At 31.6% G+C, this 16908-nt stretch overlaps 1 pseudogene; it reads left to right on the plus strand.

Moving 5' to 3' along the window:
- Positions 1-10143: 10143 nt before the first annotated feature.
- Positions 10144-11662, plus strand: LOC149536148 (large ribosomal subunit protein uL30y-like; annotated as a pseudogene).
- The last annotated feature ends 5246 nt before the right edge of the window (positions 11663-16908 follow it).

The following is a 16908-nucleotide window of genomic DNA, read 5'->3' on the forward strand; positions in this document are numbered from 1 at the left end:
TCAAACATTGCACAAGTCTATGATTGGAAAGTTGAAAAATGTGGTACATAGCAGACCTGGTATTGCATTATCTATAGGGATAGTTGCAAGATTCTCTACTAATCCCAGGGAGAAAAATTTAATGGCTATGAAGAGAATAATGAGATATCTAAAAGGAATAGAAGAGTTTGGTCTATATTACAAGAAGAATAAAAATTTTGAATTGAGAACCTACACTGATGTTGATTGATCTAGAAACATTGATGACAAAAAGAGCACTAGTGGAGGAGAATTTTTCTTAGGAAAGAGACTAGTTACATGGACTAGCAAGAAACAAAATTGTACTTCACAATCTACTATTGAACCTGAATATGTTGCTCATACTATAAATTGCACAAACATTGTATGGATCAAATAGCTACTCAAAGGTATGAAAGAAGAAATCATAGAATTAGTGATACTTTATTGTGATAATAATAGTGCTATCAATATATCAAAGAATCCAGTAATGCACACAAAGACAAAGCACATTACAATCAAGTATCATTACTTGAGAGAGTTAGTTCAAGATAAAGAGGTGAAGATGTAATACATTAGTACAAAGGAGAAAATTGCTAATATCTTCACAAAAACATTACCTAAGGATGCTCATGAGTATCTAAGAGGTAAACTAGGGTGATACTCCTATTAAAGGCTATCTACGTAACAAGAGAAGTGCTCTGCATAAAACAAGATGATGTTCATATGTCACACATTGATGCAGAGGATCTTACTTTAGGAGCTACCTAAAGTAATCAAAGAGTTGAAACTTCAAATCCGTCACAAGCAAGGTGATGAATGGAAAAGCTGAAGAAATTGAAAATTGTATATTTGTCATGTTAAAGAGACAAGTGTTTGGAATTTTTGTCAAAGAGGGAGATATTCTTCTAATCAAGACAGTATAAATGCTAAGGGAAAGTTTACTAATCAAGAAAGTTTTGGTAATCAAAAGATTGTTGTTAAAAAGGGAGATATAAGAGGGAGACATCAACAAATAATTAAGGAGATAGTTGTTGATTAGGAGAGCAAAGAAATATTTACCTAGTCAAGGGGAGATATAGTAAGGAGTTATAAGAAAGAGTTTTGTAACCTAATTAGAAGATGGAAGTTGTTGATAGAGGGAGAGATTTCAATAAAAGTTTTCTTTTTTGGTATTGTCTTACTGTTTTAACCTATTCAATCTGGTTAAATAAAGGTGTTTACCATTTGGTTAATTTGGTTGATCAGTTTGGTTTGCCATCAATTCCAAAGAGGGAGATTGTTAAAAATAGATTGAAAAGATCATTGTTGAGAGAGATTGTTGAAGAAGACTATGTGTTTCAATCATTGTTTTGTCACTAATGTCAAAATTTCTATTTGTTAGTAATACAACTACTTATAAGATTCAAGTACTATCACTTATTTGATTGATGAAGAGGATTTGATCAAAAGATGTAACAATAGCACCTAGAGGAAAGGTTGATTTATGATTATGTAATGAAGTACAAGAATCAGTTAAGATGGTGATGACATGATGTATTGATAATCTACTTAAGGTTACAAAGGTTGGTTACACTAAAAAATATTAGAAGAAAAAGTTACACAAAGTTTGTCTACCAAGCTTGATTGAGTGGATAGTAGGTGCTAAGCAAAGTCAATACGTGTCGAGTAGAAAATTAGTTGGAGCTGAGTAAAAGTTCATTGTAGTGTATGTCAAGCAGAACAGCTGATGCCAAGCACTAGTAAACTTTAGTTCGTGTTGAGTAATTTCATAGAGGATGTTGAGCAACACAATATGTGTTGAGAATTAGAAGGTTGATAATGTCAAGCTATTGCATTATTTAAAAGATCATGGATTTGATAAATCTGAGCTGACAAGTTTGTTTTCTTAGATTGTGTGAGCCAGGTAGAAGATAAGGTTGATGAGTTGGTGGCATAGATTTCAAGGTAAACCATTTTTAGGCAAATTCAAAGTGGATTCTAGGAGAAGTTTCTAGAAGAGATATGGAATGTGGGGTAGATACATTGTATCCTACCTAATCCATCTGAACCCTAAATTGGACAATGGAGAATAAGAGAAAAAAATCTTAATTTCCTATTTATAGGAATGGCTGATTAGGAAGCAAGGTTTTCATATGCAAGAATTGAAGGGAGACAAGGAGTCAATGGTTTTGCTTCATCAAGTGACCTAGGAGAAGAGTCTGCAATGGCATGTTAAGCAAGAAGGCTTAAGGGGATGAATGCTTGAAGGGAGAAAAGCTATCAAAACTAAAAAGTATAAAAGCCAAGCATAATTGAGGACTAAACAAAGATCTGTAATCCACAAATTAATTTGTAAGTTATATCATATCAAAGCCTTATTTTTACTCTCTAACAATTGTATCAGTCCAGGGTAAATTCTTTGGATTAAGGTTGACCTAATAGTCATTTGTAAATCTTTTAATTGAGTAACATTCCAAGTGAATGGTCTAAAGTCCTCTAACAAGGCTCACTTCTAACAAGGTGATTGAAATCCTTTAACAAGGTCACATTTAATAGTGTGTATTGTAACCTTTAACAGGGTTGGTCTTTCACAGGGCATCACTTCAGAAGAGTGAAAAGAGTAGCATGTTACTGGTGGTTTTTCCCAAATTGGGTTTCTATGTAAATCATTTTTTCAAGTGTGTTGATGAACCTATTATGTTTCATGCTTTACATTTCTACAAGTTGATTTGACAGTAATAGGTACAAGTTTTTAGTGATTGCATAATCTTATGGATGCATGCATGAGTATAAATATTTTATGTGTTCACTAAGTTATGAAAAGTTTTATTTATAAATCTAGACCTTGGATAATTGATTCACCCCCCCACCCTCCCAGTTATTCTAGAGTATTTCAATAGATTATGCACCAAAAAACACATTTGAAGATGATGGTATAACTGCATTGATCCATGACACATTGGATACTAGTGCTACTGTTGATGATGATGATTATGAAGAGGATGACATTGAGGTTGTCCATGATATACCTATACTTGAGAAGGAAAACACAAACCTTTACAAAGGATTACAATCAACTCTTTTCTCTATTGTATCATTGTTGGTAAATTTGAAGGTTATGAATGGTTTATCCAACATAACAATGTCACATATTCTAAGGTTTGTGATATACATCATTATAGTCTATAAAAGGTGAGATATGTACCATTAAGATTGTTTATACTAATAATTTTTATTTTTTTTTTAGATTGATAGGTGACTATTTGTTACCACCATCAAATGTTCTCCCACACTCATACCAAGAATTATGTGCCACTATGAAACATATTGGAATGGAGTATCAAGCGATAGATTTTGTCCTAAAGATCATGTAATTTATCATAAAGAAAACAAAAATGAAATAGAATGACCTGAATGCCATATGATCAGATATTGAGATGATCAAGTGACAAAAAAGATGCCTCACAAGGTTCTTCATTACATCCCCATTATTCCATGTCTTAAATGATTATTCAGGTGTAGTAGCTTGGTACAATTTATGGATTACCATGTGTACAATAGAATATGAGATGACATTATTCAAATGCCCATGGATGGTTCAAAATTTATGGACGTAGAGGAAAAGTGGCCACACTTTAAAGAAGAACCTCAAAATCTCATGTTTTCTCTGGTAACTGATGGTGTCAATCCATTTGGAGGGATGAGATTTGTTTACTCGATGTGGCCTATTTTTGTTATCAACAATAACCTTCCTCCATGGATGTCAATAAAGAGGGAGCATACTATGTTGGCAATGATTTTTCTAGGTATTTTATTATTTTATTGTTACCTACATGTGCTTATAAGTCTTGGAGTAAAATGACCATAATAAATATATGATGTTGTTCATTCAACTAGGTAAGTACCAAGTGAAAGATATGAATGTATATATTGTGCCTCTTATCGACGAGTTGCTGGTGTTATGTAATGGTTTCACTATGTATGATTCCTCTAGACCAATTGGACAAAAACAATTTCAATTCCATGCAATTCTTGTGTGGACACTTTTCAATGCCCTAGGGTTAAAACATTTCTATGGTATGTTATGTTGAAATCTAGTTGTATGTGATAATTCTAATTCCAAAAATGAACATATTTAATCCAATTGTATCATTATCTTGTAGGTATTCAAACAAAGGGAAAATTTGCATGTCCAATGTGTGGTCCAAAGATGAAATCTTGTCATTCCAAAAGTTTAAGAAAGAAGGTGTTTATGAGAGTAGGCACTTCCTCCACAGAAATCATATGTATCAAAGTGCTGAAAAATATCTTTTCAATGGGAAAGAAGAGATTACATCAAAGCTATGAAGAACGACACCTCACCTATGGCAGTTGGAACATAATATAATTCGAGGTAGAATCACTCCACCTAATGGTTTATGTTTTGAATATATATTTTTTGATTGTGTTTTGTTGGCTAATTATGTAATTTGATGATCGTGAAGGTCGTCAAGGCATCATTGATCACCTTCCAAAGGGACTAAAATGTTATCCTAGAGAATTTAGTAGGCTGCACTACTATGAGTAGTTACAAATTGTGCATTTTTTTGATACTATGCATATTGAAAGAATGTAACAGAGACACTATGGAAAATATTGGATGGAAGGCATTACAAAGAAAAACTTGCCAAGATTTGTAGTGACATTCATGATTCTAATCATGCAATGAAAAATATCATTGAATCAAATAGAAATGGAGATTGGATTAATGCAAGTGCCCTTCCTTGGTTATTAACAGAGAAGCAAAGTAATGCCATAAAAATAAATGATATATAATCTTAGAAAGTTAATGAGGTAAGCAGTGATATTTTTTCAATGTATATAAAACAAGTAATATATTGTAAAGTCTCATATTTATATATTTTTGTGTCTTGAATCCCTTGTAGGTGGTTGTCATGTAAAGAAATCCATAAAGAAGATATAAAAAATTGGAAGAAAATAATCTATCTACTAATTGTGAAATGAAAAAGCATTTACTTTCAACTTTTTTCAATGCACAAGAATACTACTTCATACACCAAGTTGAGGAGATTGAATTGTGAAGACCTATACAACCTAGGTCAATGTGGATGGTTGAGAAACACTTGAAATTTTTAAAGGGTTTGGTTCGAAAAAGAGCATGTCCTGAGGGTTCTATGACTGAGAGATATATGGTATACTAGATGATGGTGTATGTTACTCAATATCTTCCTAATCTTGCAACAAAGACCCATATAGATCGCATTTGGGATCTCGACTCTATTAAAAGACTCAAAGGGGAGTACTTGGTGGGCAACGGTAAATTTAGGAAAGTGAAAGGTAATAAATTATGAGATGTTATTTTAGTAAATTAATTCTTAATCTTGAAAAAAATATGTTTTAAGTCATCTATTTACTTTTGTACAACTGCTAAAGATTGGAATGCAATACATTTGTTAATTGCATACAATAAAAGATTGGATAATGGTATGGATTGAATGATGTCAACATTATGTTCATAGATTAAAATGGGAATCTATGTTGTCATCAGTTAAACAAACTCATTGTAATGGAGATCCCAATGTTACACAAAAGGACATAGATTTAGCATATTGTTTAAGAGATCTCTAGGTACTTATAAGTTTGTTAATCAACCGCATATTTTTGAACTTGTGATGCAATAATTTATACATGTTTAATATTATTGTAGGTGAAACACCACAAGGCTATGTTATGTAATGGTTATAAATTTCACATCAATTATTTTGATGACATGAAGAGAACTTGTGATTTTGGGATAAGTGTAGTCTTCCAGGTGACCAATATTTTATCTAAAAATGACTTACATCCTCGAGAGTCTCAAAATTGATACTATGGAATTTTGGTTAATATACCTAACTATGACTTTAATTCCTTAAAATTAGTTCTCTTCATCATCAAATGGCACATACTACAACTCAATCAAAATGATCTGCTGTTATTGAGCATGAGAATGTATTTCCAATGATTAATACAAGTTTGTTTGAGCTCGTTGGGGATGAGCCCCATGTTCATCTAAGCCAATGTGAGTAGGTATTTTACTCAAAGGTTCCACATAAACTAGGTTGGTCATTTGTTGTTAGACATGATCCAAGAGAAAGGTTAATAAAGTATAATGCAATGGAAGAAGAAGATACCGAGGAAGAGGAAGAAGTGGATCACGATTGATAGTTAGTTGATGATGCCCCAAATGCAAATGATGTTGCTACTGATCATGATGATGGTGCTTCTACTCATGATGATGATGATGATAATGAGGATGATGATGATGATAATGAGGATGATGATGATGGTGAAGATGATGATTATAGTGATGATGATGATGATGATGCTGATAACGATGATTATGACTACGACCACAACCACGATAGTGGTGGTGATGATGTCAAAAAAAATGATTATACTAATGATGAGATGGATGAAGAATACTATCAATGATGTGGGAGGGGGGGTCTGATTATCAATGAGAAGAATGAAATGTGCAAACTTTATGTAATCAATGCCTATGCTATTCAATATTCACCTCTTGATATATCAATGACTAATTTGATTAACATGTCATGTACCTTTTACTGTTTATAATTCATATGTGATGCTAATACTTGATGTAATTTTGAGTATATGCATCATGAAATTTTAAGCTAACATAAGACAATTGATTTACTATTGTAGAAACTCGAAGCCCTTTCATGAGCATCCTACACAATCTCATGGATCATCAGGTATAAGTTAGTACACCCCATAGAGATTAATTTCTTTTACCATTTGTAAAATATCTCTCATTGCCACCTATTTATATTATTTCATGGAGTATAGGTACCAAAAAATAGGTATTTGTTATATTTGTCTTCCTCAAGCAAGGAAAATGTAGGAATGGATGAAGAAAGTGAGACATTTAATATGTCTAAATCAAGGAGATCGACTCAAGGTCAAGATATCAAAAAGAGATTCAATAAGCACATGAAATTTTTCCTTTCTCAAGGGGGGTCATGTTCTTATCATGATGAGAGTGAATGAAACTCTGATGTGCTCTTTCACTAGTACATTTGGGGGTCATTTTCGACGGCAGCCCAATTTTGCTTGTCATATTTAGTTTTTTTTAAATATGATCCCAATAATGTCAAGATTTTGATGACAATTAAGTTTAACATCAAAATTTCAATGTTGTCAGGGATATTAAATAAAAAAAGAAAAGTGAAAACTCATTTATTCATGTGGAAAAGTGGAGGTGGGAGGGAGGCTTCACAAATACTTTTACAATGCCATTGAAGGTAAGGGTTTTTAGACCTAAATTTGGCTGGCTTAGCTTGTTTTAAACCAAGTTCATTTTTTCTTTGTCACATTATCTAGGAGGAGCATTCATCACATTTTCTTAAGTGCCTTCATCACAATTTTTCTCCACTTGCTACTAAATAGAGCATCCCAAGCAATGAGGAAACATAGCAAACTCCTCAAAAGGATAGTGTCATCAAAAAATTGCTTGCAGGAACAAGGAGAAAAATTAGAAAAATGTTGGAGACCCTAATCTTTCCATCCTAAACATTTAAGCTATTTCATTGCTTATGTTATGAGTCAGAATGATTTTGCATTGTTATATGTAAATTGTTGTCTATGTGGTTGATTCTAGAAAGACTTGTAATCTATCTTGAATTATAAAGAATGCACATTGGTGTACACAAACAAGGGCTACATTACAATTTCCTCCAAATGTTGGCAGGACAAATTTGACAATTAGGGTATGGATACTTTAACTTTTTTATGATATTAGTTGTATATTGTTGACTTCTGGTATTGGACACATGATAAATGTATTGTTGACTGCTAAAAGGTAAGGAACAATGCTAAACCATTTTTCTTCATCATTATGCTTGCATACAAAATATCTTTTGGTGTTAAAATTTAAATTGTTTAGTAGGAGATATTTTCAATAGAAAGTAAATTTAAATTGTATTACAAACATAATCATGTAAAAACTACCACATATTAGCAATTTGGATGGCTTGCACCCTTACTGACCACAAAAACAAGCACTTTTACCCCTTCATATTTAACATCCCAAGATAAACCCACCATGCTCCATCCCATTCCACCCATAAAATATGCATTTAACTTTCAAGTAATTGAAGTAGTTCTAATCCATAGTTTCTCTATGAAGCCATGCAACTGCTAATAGTAATTCATCTTGCAAGAAATATTTAGTGAGCTTTAAAAAAGCACTTAATAGCTTAAACACATGATTCTCACTCATTTATATTTACATTAGAAAGAAAGTAAACAAGAATATACACTGAGTGACTCATACAACTTAATACATTAGTAATGTTACTATCATACCCTCCCCTATGTTTTTTGTTTTGAATTCTACTTTTGATGCAAGTAATGGGTGTAATAACATTGTTTGGTCTTCTAAGCCTTCAAACTTGAGACCCACATCAAAAATGTTTCTTCAATCACCAAGGGCTTGAAGCTTTGAATAAATTAGAAGAAATTAGAAGACATGCCATTGACCAACACAATAGTAGATGAAGTAGAAAAAAACAATTAATGAATTTCTGACTGAAACCAAAAATCTTTAAAACCTTGCACAAAAGTCCCCAATCAAATCTATCATAAGATTTTGACAGATCCAATTTCATTAAAAAACCTTGTTTGTTTTAAACTTCTAGTGAGTGGATGTTCTCATGGACAGTAATGATTGAATCCAAAAAAATTCTTCTGATAACAAAACCTATTTGTTGGACATAGATAATTTTAGGGAGAAGAGCCAACAACATCAAAGTTAGGACTTTATCAATTAAGTTAGCAAATGCTTGTTATGAAATGAACTTCAAACATAGCTCATGAACCCAAACTTGGGAGAACTTTAGAAATCATGTTATGAAATGCTTGTTTAAGTGTCACATGTTCTTCTCTTCAGTTATGTTCACTTGACATAAGTGAAGAGCAGAGCTTGCAACACTTAAACAATGATATGTGTACGGGTGTAGATAACTATTTTTTTTAAATTTCTAATGGGAAACTTGATCCAAACCCTATTTCCTGTTAATTATTGCTATCTTTTTTTCCCATTTTATTTTCATGTACTCAAGGTGAAACTTATTGTATCATAGTAAAATGCTAGTGACCTATTTTGTGGCATGCCAAATAACTAGATTGATATAATAAATGAGGAAGGATTGTACACATGACTTTCTAACTGTAGAGTCTCCTCAATGTTTTTGGAACTTTTGTCTTGTAATATTTATTTTTCATATTTATTGAGTTAAGCAGAAGCTACAACAATCATATGGGTTGCACTTTATGTTATACCCTAGTGGATACTGCTTCTTGTTGTATGCATAACCCCTCTATTGGTGTTGTTGGCTGATTTGTATAGAGAATATGTCCTATATTTTAGACAATGTTTAGATTGAGTTTATCCAATCAACTGGTCATTTGGTTAGAATTCTTAATCATTTTTGTTGAAAAGCTACTCACAAGTGAAATTTCATGTATTTCCTCTCTGCTTGACTATATTGTGTAGCTACTTTCTTTCTTGGGATGAGCTACCATTTGTGGGAAGTGACAATTATGTTTAGTTAGAACAATCCCTCATCGCAATGAAATGAAAATACAATTGCCCTACTTTCACTCCTACTTGTTCAAATCACAAAATTATATAACTCTTTTCAAATAATTCAATCCTCGAGATGAATTCAATCTAAAGAAGTCTACAAAATAGTTAAGTAATTTGATTAACTTTTTAAACTTAAAATGCAAATGCCTTTGCTTTCCCTCACAAGCATACCCAAGTACTTGTTTCTACATTCAAAATCTACAATAGTTAAAACTCTTTAACAAATATTTTATTGTAAGTAGTGCCTTGTTTGTAGTAGTGCTTTGCATAGAGAGACCAGTGAGATTGTTTCACTTGTCAAATTTTTGAGAGTTAATTGTCATTTTAAAGCAATCTCCAACTTCCAAAATGACCCATATCAACAAATCGCACATCTAGTGTATAATTGACAACTATAATTGCCTTTTTTTAAAATTATATAATATAGTCAGGTGATTTTCCCTTCTAGAAAGTATTTTCTTGTTTAATGTTTAATCTTGTCAAATAATTTAATTTTTTCTATTATTTTAGATATGAGTTTAGAGGAGGCAAAGCTTGTGCCCGAGTCAGTTCTCAAGAAGAGGAAAATAAATGAAGAATGGGAGAACAACAAGAAGTGACAGTTGGAAGTTGCAAAAGTAAAAAATACTACAAACCGTAAATGGATATTTAAGAAGGCTGAGGAATATTCAAAGGAGTTTATGGAGTAGGTAATAAATTGCTTGTTTTGTTAGTGATGTGTCACCATTGTGTAACTTAGTTTCTTTTTGGCAAGTTTTGTATCAATTTATGAGTCACCGAGGCATATGTGGATCCTTTAATAAATTTTTGTGTTTTGATTGATGTGTCATCATGCCATCTAGTGTTGAGGATTGTACAAGTTCATAAGTTTCTCTTACACTTTGTGACAAAAATCAGGAATCTCAGTTATCAGATGGAAGAGAAAGGCAAAAAGGAAAGGAGGCTTTTGTGTTGAGCCAGAAGCTAAGCTTTTGTTCATTATTCATATCCATGGGTAAGTAGCTAATCTGTAGTATTTATATACCTTGTACTTTTTGGGTCTTTATATAGTAATAGATTTGGTAGACTATATTAGCTCTCTAGTCTATTTTCATAAAAAAAAGAAAATTATTTTTTCTATATTTTAATATAATATATTTACATCTCTTCTATTTTAAATGAAGAGGAACACAATTTTTACTTTTCCCCAAATTATAATATAAGTTTAAGTAGTTTTTTCTTTTTTTTCCTGTTTATTGAGTTACTTATATTTCTTATTTAGTATCTATGATATGCATCTAAAGACAAGAATAATTTTGCGACTTCTGCGTCTAAGGTATGTTAGTCCTTTTTCATCTTGACTTGTCTATTTTGCACTTTTTGTTTCTAAAATAGTGGCTAATGATCACTTTTGGTTGTATATATAATATTCCATTGATATTGACTTGCTATGGCACTTGATTTCAAATCTTCAATGGTGTGTTTGTAAAAGTGATCAAAGCAACAATGAACATGTTGCATTGGGTCAAGCCACATGTGACCTTTGGGTATGTTCTTGGTCAGATATAAGCATTATGTAGATCAATTTTTTCATATTTCATAGATTCTTGTGTCTACTGTTATTTAATTCTCGTGCTTAATTCTTTCTAGATATCCAAATTTAAAGAGCATAAGAGAGTTGATTTACAAGAGAGGTTATGGAAGGGTTGATAAGCAGTGGATTCCTTTGAGTGACAACTCTATCATTGTAAATGCACTTGTGTTCATGATGCCTTTTTGTGTTAGTTAGTATGCTTTCCTAGTGCTTATAATTTCTACCTCGTTGCTTGTGAATAGATTTTAGGTAAATATGACATACTTTGTATTGAATATCTTATCCACGAGATTGTTACTTATGGCCCAAACTTCATGAAAGCAAACAACTTTTTGTGGCTATTTAAACTCAACATTCCATCTAGTGGACTTAAGAAGAAACACAACCACTACATTGAATATAGTGATTCTAGCAATCGTGAATAGAAGATCAATGAGATGGTAAGGAGAAAGAATTAATTTTATTAATTTTTTAGTTTTAAGTCTAAATTAGTATCTTGTTGCTACTGCTTGATTTTTTTTTGGTTAGAACACTAGAATATTGCAGCGTGAGAGACAAATTTTCCTTGAATTTTTTAGAAAGTAAATTATTCCATCTTTTGTACAAAATATGGATAAAATTTATAAAGTAGCTCATAGCTCATAGCATGTTCTATTTTCCAATGTTATGTGAGCTTTTATCTACATAACTTTCTAATTAGTGGGGAGTTCTACATAATGACTTTTTGACTTCAAAACAAAGAGTACACATTTATTTGTTGTAAGTGTGTTCACACCTACCTATGAGATTTTTATTTTAATATAAATTTATGAGTTTTCTATTCTTTTATTGCATACCATTTTATGATTGTAGATGCTTTGTGAAAATAGAGTTGTAAGTCTTTAGGTAGTTTATCAAATATCTTCTTGATTAGTGAAACTATATGCAGAGTTGATACTTCTAGACAAAATGTGGGCTAGCGTATTGTTTTCTAACCCAATGTCAAACCCCAGGGGTGCAATTCTCACTATTTTAGATATGGTTAATTTTTGTGGATTTGTAGGTACTGATGATTGGTAATTATTTCTGGTAAATGATGAGTTTGCATTTTATTCAAAATAGAACAATAAAATGGATGCACACAATCATAGGAAGGAAGTAGTTGTAACCAATGGAACTTTACCAAATAAAAGGAGACTAGAACATAGTTGTTTTGTAAAGATGACATAATATAAATCTCATATTACCCATACCTTCAAAATTGAGGGATTGTTCATGTCTAGAAGAATACCATTTCAAAAATTTGTGAAGCTCAAAAGATGTAACAGAATTAACTAGATGCATACACAATTGATTACTAGAGGTTGTTGTCCAATGCTTTCAACATAAAAAATCAGTCGTAACAGTATCTTGAAAATATGTTTCTTGTTCTAAGTGGACTTTTTCCCTACCAAATTTTTAGTTCAATCCATGATCCATCATCTTGATCAAGAAAGTAGACAGTGTGAGAAGATAAATGGTGTGTCATCTAAAATGTTAATGGAAAAATGTCTATGCAATTGAGTCCAAAAATATTATTTTTTGAAATGTTATCAACGACACTGGCTTTTTAATGTGATTAGGCATTTGTATCTGCTAACTATGGTTTCTAGAGATTTTATACCATACTTTTTCTCAAACTAAATTTTCATGCTAAATCTTTTTATCTACATCATCGTAGTCTAAAGAGGACACCAATAAGAAAAAATTAAAAGCTTCAACTAGCTAATTTACAATCCTTGTGGCCATTTTGTGATTTCAATCATGTGGGGGATCATCACCCATTAAGGATATGAGTGTAGACTATTTGATTTTTTTCTTAAAACTATGACAATTGTCAATATTTTGATGTGTTGTAATTTCGACAATATGAAAAACTCATTGAATATTCTCTAGCAACTGTCAATATTTTGACATTTTGAAGTAGTAGTCTGAAGCCACCATTTTGTAAAGAATGGGATGATTTTTGACAAAGTTTCCCATTGATAAATTGTCTGCTATGGAATATGTCTATATTTTGATGCAATTCTAGTGACACTATTTTTTGACATGGAAGCATCAAAAAATAGGTCCAAATTTACTAGTGTTTAGGTACAAACATCTACATAAACAATGGATCCATAATGAACTTCCTCCAATAAACACTTATTTTTGTGTTGGAAAGAGGATGTATCACATAACACCATCCTCATTACATGGTTTGGGCCTATTTTCCATGGATGGCATAAAGGTCTCTTACAACAAGGTTGTTGAATTGATGGAGTATGTCAGACCTTGCTATGATTACAGTAGTTAGATGCAAATTATTAGATATATAAAAAAAGTGTGTAGGTATGCACTTGCGACAAATTATATACAATAGAAAGTTAGCAAAAAAAGTGAAATAGTAGCTATATATATTGATGGAAGGCCAAAAGCATCAAGGAATATTGCAGGTTTTATAAATAGTACACGACTTTGGTCAACTAGGAAGCGACCCAATTACATATTTGAGGTGTGCGAGGGAAGTCACATATTTATATGTGCAATAAAGTTAATATGTGGAGGTGAAGAGCTTCTTATTGATTATAATTTGAATCACATAGATACAAAAAAAGCCACTATCATGGGCGAGGTAGTATGCACTATGCACATTTAAAATTAACTCCAATCAATGAATCCAACACACCATTACTTTTTTTTAATTGTTTTTGCTAACTTAGAATAATAAAACATGTGTTTTAACATGTCATGATGATTTTTTTAAAATATAGGCTTATAGTATGGATCAATAGCCATAGATATACACAACGACGATGATTCTTATGGGACTTCTTCTTCCCAATAGATAAAACTCATTGTTGTTGTAAAAATTAGATACAATAAATATGCTCCTACATAATTTTTTATTATGTTTTATTCTTCACTAATATTTTGGATTGATTTTAAATATAGTGCTAATAATATTGCTCTCACAAACAAGTGCTAATTAGGAAAAGGGAAAGGAAAAATTAGTCCACAAGGAGCCACATGATGAGAATGATGAATTCATTATTGATTTTGTGTCAGCCTCCAATCCTCTGGCTGCAGTGCAAAAGGTGCTTCATGATTTAGCAATAAGGTTAAAGATATTGGCATCAACTCGACCTCAAACTTCTAAAATACAAGTGATAGAGGATGATTTGATGCACCTAGTTCATACATATATAGTGATTATTAATGTAGTTTTTAATTATAGAAAAGGTTCAATAATAGTTTTTATAGTATACTCTTTTATTTTTGTGATTAAATAAAATGCATATGTGTTATTTTTACAAAGGATACTAAGGATGTACAAGGGTGATGCCCCAAAGGATGACACTTTAGGTGGTTTAAGTATATCATGTGTGCTATACTACACTTGTATTTTTCTCAAACAATATGTTTTTTAATGGCTTTAACAATCTTTTTTTATTGTGCTCTAACAATCTCATTTTTCATCTCCTACCGTTGATCCTATGTTCACTATGCCACCTGCTACAAGGAATAGAACTAAAGAGGTAATTCTAATTGCAAATTTGGCAACATGTAGCATGATGACATATGCGGTGGTAATGCCTATTGGTAAGCAGATTCCTCTTTTTTGTCTCTCTCATTTTTCATGTGTTTATTTCACATGAACTATTATTTCTAGGGGGCATTATGTAATATTGGATTCAATTTATACAGGAGGTGATGGGGACATTCTTGGGTATAGCTATGTTAGATGTATAGGAACAATAAAGAATTGTGATCAATAGCTTGTTAGAAATGAAGATGGTCTTCCCCTAAGAGTAGCCCAACTTCCAAGTACTTTAAATATTGATCCTTTCTTTTACTATATAATCTTATACTCATAATCAAATGCACTAGCCTCCCATGCAGTCCCTTCCAATAACTACTAATCCCATTATTATTTTGCAGGGAATAATCTATTTTATGAAAACTTAATGATGAATATTTATGTGTATTTGGGTCAACCATATGCACAGGGTATCATATTTTGATTTCATTGCTTGATCATGTTTCCTTTGATCAATTTCTTGAAGTAAATTAAATGGTAGCTTGAGGTCATTTATGAATCTAACAATTTTTTTATTTTCTTAAAAGGTGGAATTTGCAAACGAAAGAGTTAAAAGATAAATTGATTGATGCCATGACAACACTTTTTGGACCCAACATCTTTCAAAGACTTATGCTCCTTGAGAAAGCGGGCCAAGATTTGAAGTATATTAGGTACAACTACAGGACCCAAATGAAAAAGAACTCTTGTTATGAGTGGCCCCCCTATATTCCTATTATTGAGTGGGAGAATGTTAAAAAGGATTCCACTGAGAAAAAAACAATAGATAATGGAGAAATGATACCACCTAAGGAAAGAAGGTATGTCATAATATTAAGAATGAAATTATGTAATAATTACTCTTAATACTTATGTGATCTAACATATTTCAAACTTCACATAGGTTGCCTAATGCATCAAAGACAACTGAAGCAAGAAAAGAGAAGCACGGGAAGCACAAGCTCGACTCGAGTGGATATTAAAAAATTGCTACACGAATCATAAGTATAAGTAAATAATGAAAAATTATATGTAAATATTTATAAATTGTAAACATTTTGGTCTTTGATGAAATTGATTACAACAAAAAAATCATGATACCAAGAAAAAATGTAGGCCTTGGAGTTTAAAAAAACAACTTCTAAAGAGGACAATAAATTAACCTTCAGACGAGGAGCTATACAAACATGGTTGAACAACTCCAAGCAATTAGTGTGCAAGGTTCTTCTGTTGGATCTATCGATGAGGTAAATAAGTCAATTGATTTTTATTTCAAATTAAATACTTTAGCAATTACTGTATTTGATATTAAGTTCCAAAAATATAAGTCGTTATATTTGTTTTAAGTAAGGAAACAATGATTATATATATTTGTTTAAAAATCTAAAGTGAATATATTTATATGTATTAAAATGAATGATTAACATTTCTTAGTGTTTATCTTGTATTTATATGTATATATTGTTGCTAAATGCACTAATTATTTACATTGGATTGCAGCCTGCCAATCTTGATACATCAGCCGAGCACTGTGGAGGTGTCAATTCGAATGTGGATTGTAGTACTCAAGGAATATATTTTCTATTTGATTTTTTTATTTCTGAATTATTAACACAAGTAAAAAAATTTAATTGAATTTGGTATAGTAATACAAATTTAACTATAATACATGTTGAGATTAAGAAAAATCTTGTATTGTAGTTGTAGGGATGCAGAGGTTGTTCCTGATGAGCATGTTGAGGTCCAAGATGACAAGCAAGATGAGTGGTTGGACAAGGTAAAGAGTCCTACAATGTTCCTTGAAATCAGTCTTGATTTTTTAAATTTAACCCTTTTATTTGTTATTGTAGAGGACCCACTTTTGCAAAGGACAATGAGTACACATCTACGGGTGAGAAGAAATATTGATTACAACATGGATATGCCTTTGCAACAATATAGGAAAGGAAAAAAAGAAAGAAATGATTCACGTAAACTTATGTACCTTATTTGATAATGACTAATGTTTTTGTCTAGATGTTTTATTTATGTTCTATTGAATGTTCATGTGAATGTTCCAATGAATCTTACATTTTAATGCTAATGTGAATGTTCTACCAAAAATTATGTGTTAATGAATGTTATCAT

This window comes from Cupressus sempervirens, chromosome 10 (assembly GCF_028749045.1).
Source record: "Cupressus sempervirens isolate cs-2001-9-10 chromosome 10, ASM2874904v1, whole genome shotgun sequence".
NCBI lineage: Eukaryota > Viridiplantae > Streptophyta > Pinopsida > Cupressales > Cupressaceae > Cupressus > Cupressus sempervirens.